This window comes from Panthera onca, chromosome A1, assembly GCF_046562875.1.
Source record: "Panthera onca isolate mPanOnc1 chromosome A1, mPanOnc1 haplotype 2, whole genome shotgun sequence".
Taxonomy (NCBI): Eukaryota; Metazoa; Chordata; class Mammalia; order Carnivora; family Felidae; genus Panthera; species Panthera onca.
The window spans coordinates 57,333,601-57,352,790 of NC_138339.1; the positions used below are offsets into that span (position 1 = coordinate 57,333,601).

A 19,190-nucleotide genomic window follows, 5' to 3' on the forward strand; every position below is an offset into this window, starting at 1 on the left:
CTTTTTATATCAACTGCCTTATCATTTTGACAGATACATGTGCCCATTCTAACTTAAAGTAACAAGGTAATATCTGCTGACCTAGAACAACCAACAGACGAGTGTGTGTGGGTATGCATGTGTGTGGGTGTGTGTTGTGTGTGAAAGCTCATTATTCTTTAAGGGCATCTATAGATTAGAATACATACTAAAAAAATCATTCTGTATTATTACAGTAGATACTCAGAGCATCTGAAGATGTGATATCAGGTATCATCAGAAAATCAGAACCTACAAATTGTTGTCTTTTTAAACTTATTCCTTGCACGGAAAAAAAAGTTAAGGACAAGTCTTGAGCAACATACAACAATAAATTTTTCAAAATAGTTAAGTGCTTACTGTGTCACAGTCACTCTTTTAAATGCTTTATATTATTGCATTTAATCAACCATAGGAAATAGGGGAGAGTATTTCTATTCCCATTTCTCATATGAAAAAACTGAGTCTCTGAGACATTAAGAAACTCATCCTAGGTCATCCATCTAGAAATGGTAGAGTCAAGATTTAATATGATTCCATAGGTTGACTTCTTTATCACTGTGTGACATGGCTTCCTGATTGGGTGAACCAACAGGTCAGAGGTCCAAGTATCCAACTGTTAGAAGTAAAATGCTGTTGCTTACATGACTAAGAGGAAAGCATGGAGGGACCCTCCATACTAGCTACTACACTAGCTGCTAAAAATCGAGTTGTTCAGCCAGAAAGTTAAGAATCATGGGTGAATCAAGGAAATACCACAAAATGGGGAAGGCCAAAGAGGAATAGAAAAGAGAAACTACAGGTAACACAAGCATCCATGGAGAAGCCAAGGAAATTTCCAGTCTGAAGAGTAAAGAAGAATGCTAACTGGCAGGAAAGAGAAGAGAAGATGGACAACTCTTTAATAAGCTGCTTACATCTCCATATCCCACTAGGGCACTGAGGTGCTGCATTAGAGACACATCCATCATTGGACAGCTCTACAATGGGAGTGAGCACCAGGGCACTTAGTAAAAGGATCAGACAGGTCCTGCTTTCTGCCTTAGCTTCTGAGAGTATGAATCATCATTTTCACCTAATCTAACTTTGTGCTAATCAGGACAGATGATGGGAAGGGTTAACTGAGAATGACATGAAGTCATTCAGTTTACTGCAGTGGAAAGCTAATCTATGTTATAGTAGAACATATAAGTTATAATTTATGACATACAACATAAAATATGTAGTTTAAAATACATCCCCAAGTATGTAGTCCAAACTTGAAGGAAAATCATAGAGTATCCCTCTAAGGAAATTAATTTTAATTGTATCTTTGAGCAAGCCCAGGCAGAGTGCCTGGTATGTAATTGACTCTCAGTAAGAGAGACAAAGATGGAGAAAATAAGAGGAAGAGAAGGTAGAAAGAGAGACGGCAAGGAAGGAAGAGGCTAGGAGAGGAAAGAAGGATATGTGTATAAAAACTAGGTAGGTGAGCACTGTATTCCTATAATGTTGGTGTTTTTAAGTGAGACATGATAGAAATCTAAATTCAACCAGGAGAAATAAGCCAACAACTCATACAGCAAAAAACCCACTTAATGGGTGTTTCAGAGCAAAGACCTGAATAAAATTAAACACTTGCATGTTTTATTTATTTTTATTTATTTATTTTTGAACAGTTTTAAAAGATTGATTAAACCTATCTAGTTTATTTTGAACTAGTCAAATTGAACCTCAGTTTATCTTCCATAAACCCTAGATTTTCATGAAAATGTTAAGCAATTGGGAGTTATTATTATTCCTGAGCTTTTTAATATGCCAAATATTTAACAAAGAATATACTTTTCTGTCCAATTCATTGATCTTTTGGTACCTTTGATGAATGATCCTTTCAGAATGGTCATACAACTAATCTGCTGTCATACAAAGTAGAGTTTACCATGAGGGAGAAGAGATGATGTCCTGCACTTTTTTTTTTTAAACTGAGAGAGAGAGAGAGAGAGAGAGAGAGAGAGCGCACGTGCACATGCAGGGGAGAGGGGCAGAGGGAGAAAGAAAGAATCTTAAGCAGGCTCCATGCTAAGTGTGGAGCTGGACATGGGGCTCATTCCCACAATCCTGGAATCATGACTTGAGCCAAGATCAAGAGTCAGATGCTCAACCACCTGAGCCACCAAAGTGCCCCATTTTTTAAGCCTTCTTTATGGGTATTGATATTGCTATACACTTGATCTAATCTTGGTCAGAATATTAAAGTACTGTATTGAGAGAATGTTGAAGCCCATTGTAATTTATAGGTCAAATGATTATGTATAAAATACATAATCTCTTTGGATATTCAAGAGTCTTTTTTTTCTTTTCTTTTCTTTTTTTTTTTTTTTAATTTTGAACATGCAGTCTAGCTCTGTGTTACCAACTTTTGGTTATAAACAATATGCAGGTTTTGAAGTATCCTTTCTTTAAAACTCTCTTCAGTGGTGCTGGATTTTTGACACTCCATCCCCATCAGCGAGTTCTGTATGAGTGAGTCAGAAAGACCTGTAAGTATAGACCTATAAGAAGAGGATTTTATTCCTTGTGTTGCTAATGCAGAGATCCTACAGTACACTCTGCCTCTTGTTGTTGACAAGACAAAAGGAAAGGGGAGCACCATGAAACAAGATCATTTTCTAGAGGAGGAGGAAATTGCTTGGGAGACTGATATTTTGAGTTTTGATTTCCTAATATAGTTTGTATAGACTTGGCTGTGTTATGTCTTTCCAGAGATCTGATATATGATAATCTTTTTTTTTTCCTATTTTTTAAAGAAAGATGCAAATGTCCTAAGTAAAGTCAGCTACCACTGAAGGATTTTTTGAAGAAAATAGATTCTTAGTATATGGGTTTCATTCATTTAACTCTGCAACCCACTGGGTCTCACACCTGTGAAACAGTACCGTGACTGATGATTATAATGAATGTTTTCTGCTGTCAAGGAAATGTAAACCCTTATCTAGTGTTCTCTACTAAAGATTGCAGAAAGGCATGTAATAATTTTAGAAAAAGTTCTACTCCCCCAAAAATAACAATTTTAAATTTTAGTTTCCTGAAGTATTATATTAACTACTTGGGGGAAATTCACTTATCTACAAGGAAATTTCAATGTCCAACAAGCCAGTCTATTGCTTCTCAACCCAACAATCAATTTTGGACATACTGTATAGAATTAAGTCTGAAGTAAGTTTCAGAGTTTCAGTCCCGGTTTTCCCATTCCCTAGTTGTTGTGACCATCAGCAAGTTACTCAAACTCTTGAAATCTCAGTTTTCTCATGTAGAAAATGGGGTTAATAATGCTCATATCAAAGTACATTCAATATTCACCACAATTCCTGGCACACTGGACATCCTTAATAAATAGCAGATATTTTTACTTTAAATATTCTACTTTACATTGTTTGGAATCAATGCATAGGTTTCTAAACATTAATTAATGGCAATACATTTTCCAACAACTTGGAAGTCATACCCTCTAAATATAATTAGGATGAAATTCTCAGCACAAAGATATAGGTTCATCAATAGTCATTAGTCCTACTGTGTCCTTTCTTGAGCTCCAGCAGTTCAAACAGGTTCCCCAAGCCCCAACAGCCAGAAGATCAGATTCTGTAGTCAAATGGTCTCCAGGTCACGTTATTGTTCCCTGCCTAAGCTATGTCAGAGCCATGCACACAGGGTCTGTCTATATAGCAAGAGATGATAGCAGGAGAAACTTAATGTGTTTATAACCAGTGAATAAGCAATAGATAGTCTCTATTTAATGAACAAATACTAGGAGTCAGGCAGCAGGATGAATGTTATGGGTGCACGATTTGATTAATATGATGGTATTTATGATAATGGGTTCTAAATTAGATAGCTTTAGGTTGAGGTCTTAGCTCTGCTCACATTTGCCGGATAACCTTGCAATACTTTCTTTTCCTCAAAAAATGTGGATGACTTATAATAATACATACATATTATATATGACATATAATAATATGTACATATTATATGTGACATATAATATATGTACTGTGTGGGGGTTAAGTGGAATAATGAATGTTAAGGGTCTTTAGTACATTATAGGCTTCTTGAACCTCTGACAACCTTTTGTTTGTCTTCCAACCCCACAGTTTGCTCCTTCTCAGTTTCCTGCTCTGCTTGACTGGGAGTGGTGTGCCTGAAGGTTCTGACCTTGGTCCTTCCCTCTGTCTACACACTCGCACTTGGTGACCTCATCTGATCTCATATCTTAAAATACTACCTCATTCCCATTGAAAGTTCTAACTTCCAACCTAATGGTCTGCTGCAGTAATTTAGAGAGGTTAAGTAAATTCACCCAAATCATATAAGAAGGATCAAATTGGCATAAAACCAACATCTGTCTGACACTGAAATCCATGTTATGAAATTTACAGAAAGGAGAGAATAGAAAACAGGTGATTTAGTACCAATCACCCAGGTACCAACTTCCAAACTTAACAAAAAGAGTAAATGCTTGAGTGTTTACTTGACTTGCTATATATGAAGAAATCATGCATTTTTCCCATGTGATAGTTGAGCTTATCCTTTAATTAAAAATTTAAAAACAGTTTTGAAGGTTAAGAGTTCTATCTGAAACTTCACATCATTTACAAGGAAAATTAATGAAAATTATTAATTGTTATAGCTCATTTATAAGAAGCTAGATGAGAACATTATGAAAAATTAGTGAAATTATTATCAGATGGAATAATTAAAGATCAATTGTGAAATAATCACATAATTCTAGCTATACGCTGTATTGCTCTTCATTAATCAAAGATAATCTGGAATTGCAATACTTAATTAAATGCAAAAAACTGTTTGTGTGTTCTGGCTCTGAAAGGAGATAATTGGAGAGTACAGAAGCTGTACAGTTATCAGCTTTTGCTGATTTTTTGAGAGTCTAGAAATGTAAATTCTGCAGTGTGGGGGTTGGTCATTTTGTGGACTGGAAATCAGACCTTAGATACTCCTTTTTTCAATGAGATAATAATATTCCTCTTTTAACCCTGAAAAAGGGGGAATTTTAGTCTATCAACAAGAAAAAAAAAGTAATGCATCTAATTCTGGCAGATGTATAAGATCTCAAAGGCCCATGAACAAATTCCATCTCATTGTGCTTTTTTTGCTGCCAAAGTAGCGACCTATTGGCTAAAATCCTTAGTGCTCCTCGAAAAAGGAAGCAATTCATTCTTTCTCCCATTTGTAAAATAAGGTTATATTTCATCCTCATATCAATCTCTGTTTCTCTGCAGGAACTACAGTGAAGTTACACATCAATTTCAAATGAATGTTTTTTTAAAATTTTATTAAGGTAAAATTTACACACAATAAAATGCATCAATTTAAGATGTATATCAGTAACTTTTGACAAATATATACACCCATGGTATCACCATGGCAATCAAGATATAGAACATCTCAGTCACTTCAGAAAGTTCTCATGCCCCATCCCAGTCAATCTCTATTCCCACCCTTGGTACCAGGTAACCACCAATCTGCTCACCTGATAGTATAGTTAAATTTGTCTTTTCTAGAATGAATTTTATCTAAATGGAAGCAAACAACATGTATTTTTTTGAAGTCTGGCTTCTTTTGCTTGGTGTGATATTTTTGTGATTCATTCCCCCTAACTCACTATTCTTTTTTATTCCTAAGTAGTATTCCATTGAATGAATATGCTACAATTTGCTTGTGATTAACCTACTGATAGATGTTTGGTTTATTTTCAGCTTTGAGCTATTATGAATAAAACTACTATGAACCATTGTGTATAGGCTTTTGTTTGGTCATATTGTAATTCGTTTTTCATATTGCTTTACATCATTTGCTTGCACTTGCTCACTATTATCAGCCAACTGAAATTCAATTTTAAAAAATATCTCCATGATGGAGGAAGATAGGTTTCCACACTGTATGTGGAAATATATTAAAATATAGAGTGGTCTTTTTTTGGAAAATAAAATACTTTTACATATATTATTTCATTCCATCTTTCATGGAATGTTTTTGTAATAGGCAAGGAAAATACTGTTATTACCCTTAGCTTGCAAATCTGTAAACTAGGTCTTAGAGGAGTTAAGTGATTTGTTCAACACCTCACAGCTGGTAACTGCTACCTAGAATCATGACCACAACCTATTTTTCAGCTTCTTAGTTTGGTCTACTTTCCACTCTGCCATGTAGAAAATGTTTCACTTCATCTGAAACATATTTATTACATTCCTTCTGCTTGCCTAACACAGTGTTAGGGTGTGGGGAAGCATGTATCAACAACAACAACAACAAACCAAAAATCCTTGTGTTCCCTGATGGAATTTATTATTTAATTGAGAAGACAATACATGTACATGAAAAGAAAATGAGTGCAATTGTAAGGCAATTAGTTAAGGTTGTTAGAAACATATATTCTGTGCTACATTGAAAACAGGTGTTGAATTAATAGATAGCTAAATAAAGGAGTATGGAGTTATCTGGAAGAAGTTCATTAAGGAAGTGATTTTGTGCTAGTCATTGAAAAACAATAAGAATGGATTGAGAGAGAATAAGAGGAAAAGCCAAATATGTATGTCTATGTGATGAGAAGGAATTTGGAATCAGTAGGACTGAGAGGATTTACTTTCACTTTGAAAATACAGGGTGGGGCCAGTTCAATGTCAAGTTGAATTATATGGAATTTACTCAGTGGACAGCAGAGAAACATTGTAGATTCTTAAGCAACAGAGGATAGTGACTGGCATGGTACAAGTGATGTTTTTAGAAAGGATAAATTGGTCACAGCTTACAGAATCGGGTAGATCTAGGAATGATTGTCAAAGAGGCTAGTTCAAAGACTATTATAACTTAGGTATGAGGCAATGAAGATCCAGAGGAAAGAAAGGAAAATGCAAGTCTAAATGTTTTTATGAAAACAGACAAGCTATCACAGCTCTTCCTTGAATGTTATCCTAGTTCAGAGGCATTCAAACAAAATTCCTATAGAAACTAAATGTCCTTGTGCTAACAGAACCAGGTTTTGCAGCCATAGAAATGATTATAAAGCTATTATAGGACTTAATTTTGGCCTGGAACTTGATTCTTTTTGCTACAATTCACTGCCTGTCACCTTACCAAAGGATGCACTGACTTACTTATTTCAGCTTCTCTCTTTGGAGTATAGTTTTAAAATAGCACCCATCAGTCTTAATCTCAACTCTTTTCCAAAATGTTTCCCAAATTAATAATTTCAGTATTGGAAGTAGTGACCCTATAGGGGAATATGACAAAAATAGTTCACCCATAATTAGAAATGAAATTTTCCTTCATTGAGCAATAGGAAATTGGCCAAACCCAGAAGCTTTGCATACTATGCTGTGTTCGGGGTTCCTTAAGGTAAGTATTCTGTAAGTTCATTCTCCTGTTGCTCAGTGGCCTGGTGGATGCTTTTATTTTGTTCCCCATTATCAGGCTGCTAGCTTTAGCCTCATTCACCATGCCGTGGGCACACATGTAGGTTGGATTCTGGTAATTAAATGAACTATCCTCATAAGCAGACCTCAGTTGAATGTTTGTGTGGGTCATGACAAATTGAAGAACCCACCACCCGTGCCCACATATGCACTCTCTAGGATACAGATTACAGGTGCAGCTTTTGATTGATTTGGAAGCTAAAGAATCCCTTAACCAGAAATGTATGATAATGAAGTTAAATGACTCTTGTCTTTCTGAAATGAGGTTTTTTGGTTCTTAGTTCAGTGGTCATTTCTACCCATTCTGTTGGAGAAGACCCCATAAACTTGGGGAGAAGATAAACTTCAAATCCTACTCTATGTGCACATGCTCTATACACGATAGTCATTTGACATTGGACATGCCACTTATCATTCTCTGCCTCAGTTTCCTCCTATGTAAAGTTAGAATAATACTAGTACTTGCCCCCAAAAGTCAATAAATATTAAGTGATCCATTTTGTGCTTTTGTGCCTGGCACATAGTAAGCACTCACATATCAATGATTGTTTTTGACCTGGTGCTCCTGCTACTGTTGTTTTGTGTTTTGTTGTTGTTTCTGTTGCTGTTGTTGCTTCAATCCAAATTTTTAGCAATTTCTCTTAAGGTATTTTCGTTGTAATAGCGAAAACAGAAATGTAGACAGCCCAAGGTCAAATTTACAAAGTTCTATATATAGGTACAAGCACTGTATTATGGAAAGAGCAGAAGAAAGAATGATTCTTCAGGAACAGAGACCATTTGGTGGGCCACATACATTCAAGCCAAGATTTGAAGGTAAAATTTTTAGTGTAATGCCAGACAAAGGAGTGGCTGCTTAAGATTTTTGAAGGGAGAATCCGATGTGTGTTTTAGGAAGTTAGCTCTGGCAATAATGTGAAAAAAGTAGAAAAGTAGAGATATATAAGAAATATAGGAGAAAAATTAGAGGCATGGAGAGGTTAGCAAAATAGAAATTGTTACTTTTTGTCGATTGTTTTTGTGAGATTATAGACTAGAGTTATGAGGGAGGCAGGGAAATTGGAAAGAGGTGGGAGTGACATGGGGAAGGGCTAAGGGACACTCTTGATCTAGGTACCACATCAATTCAAGTTCTGTGATTGAATAGTCCTTCAACATCAATCTTGGAACTCACCCGCTTTTTTCCCCTCTTACCTCATTTGAACCCTTAGCAGCATTACTCAAGGTGGATCCCCTCTCTGTTTCTTGAACTTCTTTCTCCTTTTGACTCTCATGACACACTCTGGTTTTCCTCCAACCCAATGGATTCCCCTTCTCACTTTTCCAGATGTCTGCTATTCTGCTTGACCAAAAAAGGCTCCAACCTTGGCCCTTTCTATCTATACATTCATCTAATTTCATACTTTAAAACACCATCTATTTCCTAGTGAATGCCACATTTATATCTCCCCCCACCTTTTTTTTTTAACTTATTCCAAACTTCAGACTCATGCCCATACCTTCCAAGCTGATATATCCCAATGGATGTTGTAATAGGCATGTTAACATGAACATCTTCCCCTTTGAACGTGCTTTCCTATGAGTTTCTACATCTCATAAATGGTACCATATCCACTTAATTACTGGCGCCCAAAATATAGAATTTTTCCTTAATTTTGTTTCTTTTGTCAAACCTCTGTATTCAGTTCATCAGTAGGAGCTGTCAACATTACCTCCAAAATCTCTCAAATTTTGCCTCTACTCTCCATCTCTACTTTTCACCCTAGATCCAACACTGTAACTTGTGCTGGGGTAAAAACTTAAGAACTGACCTAGCTTTGTCTCTTTTTGACCTCTATAATCCATGACCTACTCAGGAACTAGAGTTATCTGTTAAAAATACAATTTCAATTGTGCTATTTTCTTTCATAAAAGTCTTTGCTTAATATCTAAACTCTTACTCAACTTAAAAAGTCTTATTTCTCTGAATTGATCACATTTTCCTCTCTCCTACTCTGCTCCAGATACACCAACTTTTTCTTTTCCTTGAACATATAAAGCTTGGTTCTGCTTACTATGCTTTGTGACTTTTTTTTTTTTTTCAACAGTCACTGCTTTGATTTGATGTCCTCTCTTCAGAGAACACCTCTTTCCTAACCTCCTGAAATCCTCTCCAACTCCCCCTGAATCACATCACCCTAGAGTAATTTCATTATTATTTATTTATTCATTCTCCCTCTCAGCTCCCTCCAACAAGAAAGTAAGCTTTACTAGAGCAGGAATCTTGTCATTTGTATTTAAAATGCTTTTCCCAAACTTCCAAACTCCTTTTATGAGGCCAGCATTACCTTGATTCCAAACCAGACAAAGACCCCACTAAAAAGGAGAACTAAAGACCAATTTCCCTGATGAATATGAATGCAAAAATTCTCAACAAGATACTAGCCAACCAGTTCCAACAATACACTAAAAGAATTATTCGCCACAATCAAGTGGAATTTATACCTGGGATACAGGGCTGGTTCAATATCGACAAATCAATCAGTGTGATACATCACATTAATAAAAAAAAAAGTAAGAACCACATGATCCTCCAATAGATGCAGAGAAAGGAATGGACACAATACATCATCCTTTCTTATAAAACCCTCCAGAAAGTAGGGATAGAAGGATCATGCCTCATGATCATAAAAGCCATATATGAAAGACCCACCCCTAATATTATCCTCAATGGGGGAAACTGAGAACTTTCCCCACTAAGGTCAGGAACATGACAAGGATATCCACTCTTACAGCTATTATTCAACACAGTATCAGAAGTCCTAGCCTCAGCAATCATACAACAAAATGAAGTAAAAGCCACCCAAATTGGCAAGGAGGAAGTCAAACTTTCACGCTTTGAAAACGACATGATACTTTAAATGGAAAACCCAAAAGATTCCACCAAAAAACTTCTAGAACTGATCCATGAATTCAACAGAGTTGCAGGATATAAAATCAATGCACAGAAATCGGTTGCATTTCTATACATCAATAATGAAGCAGCAGAAAGAGAAATCAAGTAATTGATCCCATTTACAATTGCATCAAAAACCATAAAATACTTAGGAATAAACCTAACCAAAGGGGTTAAAAATCTATACACTAAAAACTAAAGAAAGCTTATAAAAGAAGTTAAAGAAGACACAACAAAATGGAAGAAGATTCGATGCTCCTGGATAGGAAGAACAAATATTGTTAAAATGTCAATACTACCCAAAGCAATCTACACATTCAATGCAATCCATATCAAAGTAATACCAGCATTCTTCACAGAACTAAAAAACACAATCCTAAAATTTGTATGGAACTAGAAAAGACCATGAATAGCCAAAGCAATCCTGAAAAAGAAAACCAAGGCTGGAGACATCACAAGTCCCGACTTCAAGATGTATTACAAAGCTATAACCATCAAGACAGTATGGTACTGGCATAAAAGCAAACACATAGATCAGTAGAACAGAATAGAGAACCCAGAAATGGATCCACAAATGTATGGCCAACTAATCTTTGACAAAGCAGGAAAGAATATCCAATGGAATAAAGACAGTCTCTTCAAAAAAATGGTGCTGGGAAAACAGGACAGCGACATGCGGAAGAATGAACCTGGACCACTTTCTTACAGCATACTCAAAAATAAACTCCAAATGGATGAAAGACCTAAATATAAGACAAGAAGCCATCAAAATCCTAGAGAAGAAAGCATGCAAAAACCTCTTTGACCTCGGCCACAACAACTTCTTACTCAACATGTCTCCAGAGGGAAGGGAAACAAATCAAAAATGAACTATTGGGATTTGTTTAAGATAAAAAACTTCTGCACAGTGAAGGAAACAACAAAACTAGAAGGCAATCTATGGGACGGGAGAAAGTATTTTCAAATTACATACCAGATAAAGAGTTAGTATCCAGAATCTATAAAGAACTTAACAAACTCAACAACAAAAAAACAAATAATCCAGTGAAGAAATGGGCAAAAGACATGAATAGACACTTTTCCAAAGAAGACATCCAGATGGTTAACAGACACATGAAAAAATGCTCAACATCACTCATCATCAGGGAAATACAAATCAAAACCACAATGAGATACCACCTCACACCTGTCAGAATGGCTACAATTAACAACTCAGGCAACAACAGATGTTGGTGAGGATGTAGAGAAAGAGGACCCCTTTTGCATTGCTGGTGGGAATGCAAACTAGTGCAGCCACTCTGGAAAACAATGTGGAGGTTCCTCAAAAAATTTAAAATAGAACTATCCTATGACCCAACAATTGCACTACTAGGTGTTTATGCAAAAGATACAGGTATTCTGTTTTGAAGGGGCACATGCACCCCAATGTTTATAGCAGCACTATTGAATGGATAAAGAATATGTGGTGTGTATATATATATATATATATATATAGAGAGAGAGAGAGAGTATGTATACATATATATATATATATATATATATATATATATATATATATGGTGTGTGTGTGTATGTGTATATATATATATTATATATATACTATGTGGTGTATATATATAATATATATATATATACACACACACACACACACACACCACATAGTATATATATAATATTATATATATACTATGTGGTGTGTGTGTATATATATATATATATATATATATTATATATATACTATGTGGTATATATATTATATATATATATATATATATATATGAATATTACTCAGCAATCAAAAAAAAAGGAATCTTGTCATTTGCCACAACGCAGATGGAACCAGAGTGTGTTATACTAAGCAAAATTAATCAGTCAGAGAAAGACAAATATCATATGACTTCACTCATATGTGGAATTTAAGATACAAAACAGATGAACATAGGGAAGGGAAGCAAAAATAAGGGAGGGGGGTGGAAATGAAAGGCTCTTGAATACAGGGAACAAACTGAGAGTTCCTGGAGGGGTTTTGGGTGAGGAATGGGCTAAATGAGCAAGGGGCATTACGGAGGACGCTTGTTGGGATGAGCACTGGGTGTTATATGTAGGGGATGAATCACTAAATTCTACTTCTGAAATCATTATTGCACTATGTGCTAACTAGCTTGGATGTAAATTTAAAAAAATACATACATACATACATACATACATATAAATAAAAATGTTTTTCCCAACATCTAAAATAGGGCCTAACACATAGTAGCTGCACAATAAATAGTGTTTGAATGAGTCTCTAATACCACCATTCTATATCCAACTCACTATCTTTTCTTGTTTGGAATACAACAAACTAGCTTATAATTTATATTATTTTAACAGCCACCCTTTCTTTTTTTTTTTTTTTTTTTTTTAATTTTTTTTTTAACATTTATTTATTTTTGAGACAGAGAGAGACAGAGCATGAACAGGGGAGGGTCAGAGAGAGGGAGACACAGAATCTGAAGCAGCCTCCAGGCTCTGAGCTGTCAGCACAGAGTCCGACGCGGGGCTCGAACTCACGGACTGCGAGATCATGACCTGAGCCGAAGTCGGCCGCCCAACCGACTGAGCCACCCAGGCGCCCCGACAGCCACCCTTTCTAATTCATTCTCTACCTAGGATCTTTTAAAACTACAATCTGATCATCCAACCCTCTCTCTGTCATAAGCACATCCTATTTAGGGTGTGACCCACAACTCCTTCTCCAGTTCATCCCCTGTTAATCTAGCTCAATGTGCTTCTTTGTCAAATAGTAGAAGATTGGAGATGGTTCCAGTACATTTTTTAGTCATCAGTATTCAGGATTGCTGTTAGTTTTCTACTCTTGTAACCTCACCTTATTGCCTGTGCACCTTGCACCAGGATGTTTTTTCAGGCTTCTTTTTAATTTGTAAAGAGAAAGAACAGGAGGCCCAAAGGTGATTACCAGTCAGAGCAGTTCATCATTAAAAAGGTCTGAGATTTGTGGCAAATGGATAACTGTAAGATACAGGTCAAATGGATTTTGCACTATTCAGGCTCAGGCTGAATTACAAAAATTAAATAGCACTCTAATTAACCAGAGTAGTTAGCACATAATTCAGATCTCTAGAAACCCAGCTGATTGTGGATTTAAAAAAATGTATTGTATGACATAAAAATCATCCTTCCCCCCACCCCCATATACTATATAGGCTTTAAGGGTGAAAAGACAGTACAGATTTCTGCAAAAACAGAACTATTCTTACTCTCCAGGAGAAGAAAGGTGGATTCTGTGTTTCAAAGAGAATAAAATATTAACCTAGTGAGAGACAAAAGAAGTTTTGAATATTGTTGTTAAGTGCTGCATATATCCTGATGTGGGCATTTTAGGACTGCACCAGATGAATGAAAAAAAAGGGGGGGAAATAGGATTAAAACAACATTATATGCAAGTTTTGTAACTAAATATGCCTCACCTATTGCTTTCTGAAGGTGTAAAATAGCCATTGCTCACCAGGTATAAGTTACCATGCTGGCATGCTACCTAGGTGAAGTTAAAAATTGCTAACTGAAAAGAATGATTACATCAACAAAAATTACTTAAACTCTTGATAAATAGCTGTAAAAACATGTTGGGAACCTTCTAACAGAGACTTAAGATCGAGAGGGCACTATGGAAATACTAGAGAAATTTTGGGAGTATATCCTCTGCACATGAAATGAAAAATAAAATGAAGTCTCATTTTACTATGGCACTAAAGAAGCATAGGCAAATCACTGTGCAATATGGGCAAATATCAAAGCAGAGACATGAAGTAGACAAGTTGTTGCTTTAAAAATTAAAGCAATATTACCATAGGGAAAATATAACAAAAATCCCTTGTTTTCAAATATCTAAATTTCAAAATTCAATTAAAATGTTTCCATTTAAGGGTTAATTTCACACGTTTTACAATGTCACTTTTTAATTTTTTTCCTAAAACAATGAGGCTAATAATAATAACTAACATTTATTGAGTTTTCACTATGAGTCAGACACTATGTTAAACACATGCATTATCCCATTTGACCTCACTACTCCAGGAAAGTAAGAACTGCTATCTGTCTTGTACAGATGAGGAAACTATAATTCACAAATATGTAGTAAAGTGGCCCAAGATCTTACATATAGTAGGATCATATATACTTGTGAATCCAGGAGTTTCTGCCTCCAGTACCCATATTTTTAACTACTACCCTATACTATCTCCCTAATTTAAATTTCACCTTTTCCACGGAAATGAAGTGAAGAGCCAACTAAAATCTGCTCAAGTGAATTACATTTACAAAGATTATGGCCACTCATAATGTATTGCTCATAATAATATATGATATTAAACTTTGGAGAAGTGGCTTAGATGTCTTTCTTTTTGTCCACTTCAGATACTGTTTGCCCCAGGTCATAATGCTAATGTAGCAAAAATAATCGTATATTTTCCTGTGTTCTGTGCATTGTTTTTCCTACAATGATCTAGTCACTGGCGCAAACTAGGCTTTTGTCCTTATAAAAAAACAAGAGAGTAATTCAAGGATCCTGCAGGATGACATTCTTCACGCTGTATTTTTCTTAATAGCCAGTATGAGTAAAGGTATTTTATGTTCAATTAGGAAAAGATATTTGAAGTTTAAAACTTTGAAGGGGATTACAGTGGAAGTTTTTAGCCTCCATAGCTTTATGCCCATTGGGTTTCTTGTCACACCAAAACATTTTTTTCAGAATAAAATTCATCTTAAAAGTAAGCATTTTTGGGATGCCTGGGTGGCTCATTTGGTCAAGCACCCAACCTCAGCTCATGTCATGATCTCATGGTTCATGAGTTTGAGCCCCGTGACTAGCTCCATGCTGACAGCTTGGAGCCTGGAGCCTGCTTCAAATTCTGTGCCTCCCTCTCTCTCTGCCTCTCCCCTGCTCTCTCTCTCTCTCTCTCTGTCTCAAAAATCAATACACATTTAAAAAATTAAAAAAATGAGAAAAGTAAGCATTTTCTTTGGGGGGTGGGGACAAAAAGTTTCTATAGTTTTTAAGTAACTTTTAAGAATGGATCTGAATTGTAGGCTTATAATTAGGTCTACAGTACTAAAAGTTGGTTAAGTTGTAATAGAGCTGGTGCCCTGGATTTTTGTTAGAGGTAACAATGTTTACAGTTTCCTAAACTGCTTATCATTGGATAATTTATGCACATATGTAATAAACAAATATTTACTGAATACTTACTGTATACAAGGCACTCATTTAATGATAAATAATATAATTTTCTTCTCTTTATGGAGCTAACAGTCTTGTTGTAGAGGGTGGGATGAAACACACACAATATAAAAATTTTCAAATAATAAGAACTGCCATGAAGACAATAAAGCAGGATGACATGATAAAATGATACTGATGGGTGAATGTGGCTATTTTAAAAGGGTTGTCAGAGAAGACCTCATTGAAGATGTGACATTCATTCTGAGAACTTTATAAGAGTGAGCCATGAAAATGTTCTGGGGCAAAAGCATTCCACTCAGAGAAAAAGGGGGTGGAAGCCATAAAATGAAAACACATGTGGTATGTTTAAGGAACAGAAAGTAAGCCAGTATGCCTATAGAATGGAAAATGTCAGATGAATGTTGAGATGAAGTAGGTCTCGGTCAGAATTGAGATTTTCTTTTATTGCAATAAGAAATCATTGGAGGGTGATTTACAGTTTGGAGGATTAATTTGGGGCTATATGATTTATCAAAGAAGTTTGGATTTTATAGCTAGGAGTTCCATTTCTGTCTGCCTCCAACAAAAATAATATATGGAAAAAGATTAAGGGGTCTCTAGCCATAGTGCTATATTGAAACCAGAGCTTAAGCCCTCATATTCAGAGACCACTCATTGAGCTACAGTTTATACATTTTACTTAATCACAGTGGCAGGCACTATTTTAGGTATCAGGGATATAGCTCTGAATCAGAAAAGTTTCTTGCCTTGGGGCGCCTGGGTGGCTCAGTCAGTTAAGCATCCAACTCTTGATTTTGGCTTAGGTCATGATGTTAAGATTTGTGAGATGGAACCCCGCATAGGGCTCTGTGGTGACAGCAGGGAGTCTGCTTGGGATTCTCTCTCTCCCTGTCTCCCTGACCTGCTTGAGCTCTCTCTCTCTCTCTCAAAATAAATATTTTTTTTAAAAGAGAACATCTTATTGCCTTATATTTTGGATGAGAGAGCAGAAGGAACCCTGAGTACTTGTAACACTGAGTACATATTGATGGTTCTTTTTAATAATCTATATTCCTTGTTAGTCATAAAGCTTCAGGACTTGACTGCATTATTCATCAATTATGATTGATCTTGAACATATTAAAAATGCTTGACACATAGTAGGTACTCAATATCCTTAACTAAACTGAATTAAAGATTATCATGTTGGCTTTAATCTCACTGATACACAGTTTTCCATTGTGTGCCATTGTGTGAATGTTATCTTTTTTTTTTTTTTTTTCAAAACCATATCCTATTTTTGAACATAACCATATTGGGAAATCATTTTTTTTTCCAAGAAGGCTTTATGTTTTTATAGGCCTTTGCTGTATCAGTCACTATATTATCCTCATTTAGTGTCATGCAGTCTACCTTAGACTTGTGAATGTAAATCTGTATGGGTTATACCTATTTTGGATGTAAATTATGTGAAGTCAGTTAACCCCCAATGTTTTTTGTAAACATGTATTTCATAGCCACCTAAACATGTTCTAGTTTGTTTTCACACATCATAAAGGAAGTAACATGGAGGAAATTTGTCCTTTCCTATTTCCAGCTCTACATCCTATTATTTAAAAAAAAAAGTCCTATTATTAAAAAAAGTTTCTGATTATTACAGAAGCCAGTTTAAAATACCACCACATTTTGATTTTTCTCTGGGCTTTCCCTTCACTTTCTATGAACTGTGGACAGTTCCTCAAAAGTGTCCTATTCAATTTTATGTTGCCCATTCAACAACATTGGAATGTCTATCTCTCTTCTCATTCTCCTTCCTATGTAATTTATTTTCAACCTATGGGATTTAGCTTAACTTTGACCATTTCTAAAAGCCTTTGTTTGACCTTCCATATTGGGTTAGCTGCCTAGGTTTCTCCTATTGCCAGTTTTATCACATATTATTGTAATTTCTATTTACTCCCAGTTTATTTTTCTAGACTATAAACTCCCCATGGGCTGGGACTAGATCTTAATTACATTTCTAACTCCACCTCCTAACTCTATGACTACCAAAGAGTGGACTTTTAACAAAAATCTGTCAAGTGAATGAATAAATTGATAAATTAGCTGTCATTTTCTAAGGCAGATCATAATTTAATTTGTTCTCATGGCCTGGTACATTAAAAAAAAAGGGGGTGGGGTGGGGGCTTTGTTCATACATGTGATTTTCCCGGTCTCCTAAGTTCTATTTTTATAATTGTATTTTGTATAGTTTGATTCTTAGCATGTTACTTTAGAGCAACATAGCTTTTAAGTCTGAGGTAGAAAAGAAAGAAAAGACAATCTAGTATTGGTATAAATCTGCCCTTAGGACCCATTTCTCAGGAAAAGCAAGCAGGAGTGAATAGTGGTTGAGGATCTAAGAGCAGGCATGTGTCATTAAGAAAGAGAACAGGGCATCATTTCTACATTCACTTTCATTCCTCTGATATTTCAGCTCACAAAAGCTCCGGCTGGATTGTTGACAGTCACTGTGTAAGAACTGGGGTTTCTACTGCCTTTATACAGGAAATCAGTGTGGCTGTATAAGGAGTGAGAAATGGTGTTTCTGTCTCATGAATAAAAACTGTGTATCTTGATGTTGCTGACAAAGAGCTGAAGTTACTAAGCCAATGATATACTCCCAGGAAAATATAGGTGAAAAAGATACTTACTATTTTTTTTCTTTTTTTTTTTCCCCTTTCCTAGCTCTTTATCAGCGTTCAATTCAACCCAAGGAACCAGGAACTGAGGAGGAAGGAAGTAATTGACATTCAAAGCCTCTATTTTTAGACACCTTTACACTTTCTTTTGCTTCTAACTAGCAAGGATTTTTCCAAACAAGCTTTTAATTAGCAGGTGAGTTTAATTGATATGTGGGTTTCTCAGAAGGGGAAAGGACCTCAATGTAGAAAAGGAGGGGGGAGGGACTCCAATCACTCTCGCTCACAATAGAAGACCATTAATTCATTTGCACCTGGATGTTTTAAAGGATCAATTTACTGTAGCAAAGAAAGAAGGCAGAGAATCAAAAGGTTGGAATCTGTCAGAGAAGAAAGAGAGGCACTATAATTTAACATGCTATGCGGATGATTTAAAACTTGGAAAAATATTGCTACTGATGTCCAAATACAGAAACTAACCTATTTGCATTTAGTCGGGCTCTGTCCATCTGCTGAGAGAAGATTAATGTTTCAAAATCAATGAAGTTATTTTTAAGTTTTTAGTCTGCAGGAAAATAAAAAATAAAACAAAATACATAATTAAATCTCTTTCATTGCTCTTAAAGGAGTATTTTATTAATGTAATTGAATGTGAGGATGTTTTAAAGATTAAATTCAAAGAGGTCTTGCTTTTTGTGTGGGCAAGAGCAGATACATATCCTGTGTCCAATTTTCTAAAATAGGAAGTTTCAGGAAGCATGGGAAGGTGCATACATCACAAATCAAAAGCCACTGGTTGCGTGCAACAGAGACCAATACTGACTAACCTAAGGAGAAAAACAAAAGAATAAATTGAAAGCATA

At 35.6% G+C, this 19,190-nt stretch overlaps 1 long non-coding RNA gene across 2 annotated transcripts in view; it reads left to right on the forward strand.

The window, feature by feature from the left end:
- Positions 1–18,525, forward strand: part of LOC144615049 (uncharacterized) — a 641,806-nt gene extending 623,281 nt beyond the window's left edge. For both annotated transcript variants that reach the window (XR_013553410.2, XR_013553418.2), the window contains exon 5: positions 18,374–18,525. This is a non-coding gene — a long non-coding RNA (uncharacterized LOC144615049). The remainder of the gene's footprint in view (positions 1–18,373) is intronic.
- Positions 18,526–19,190: the final 665 nt, after the last annotated feature.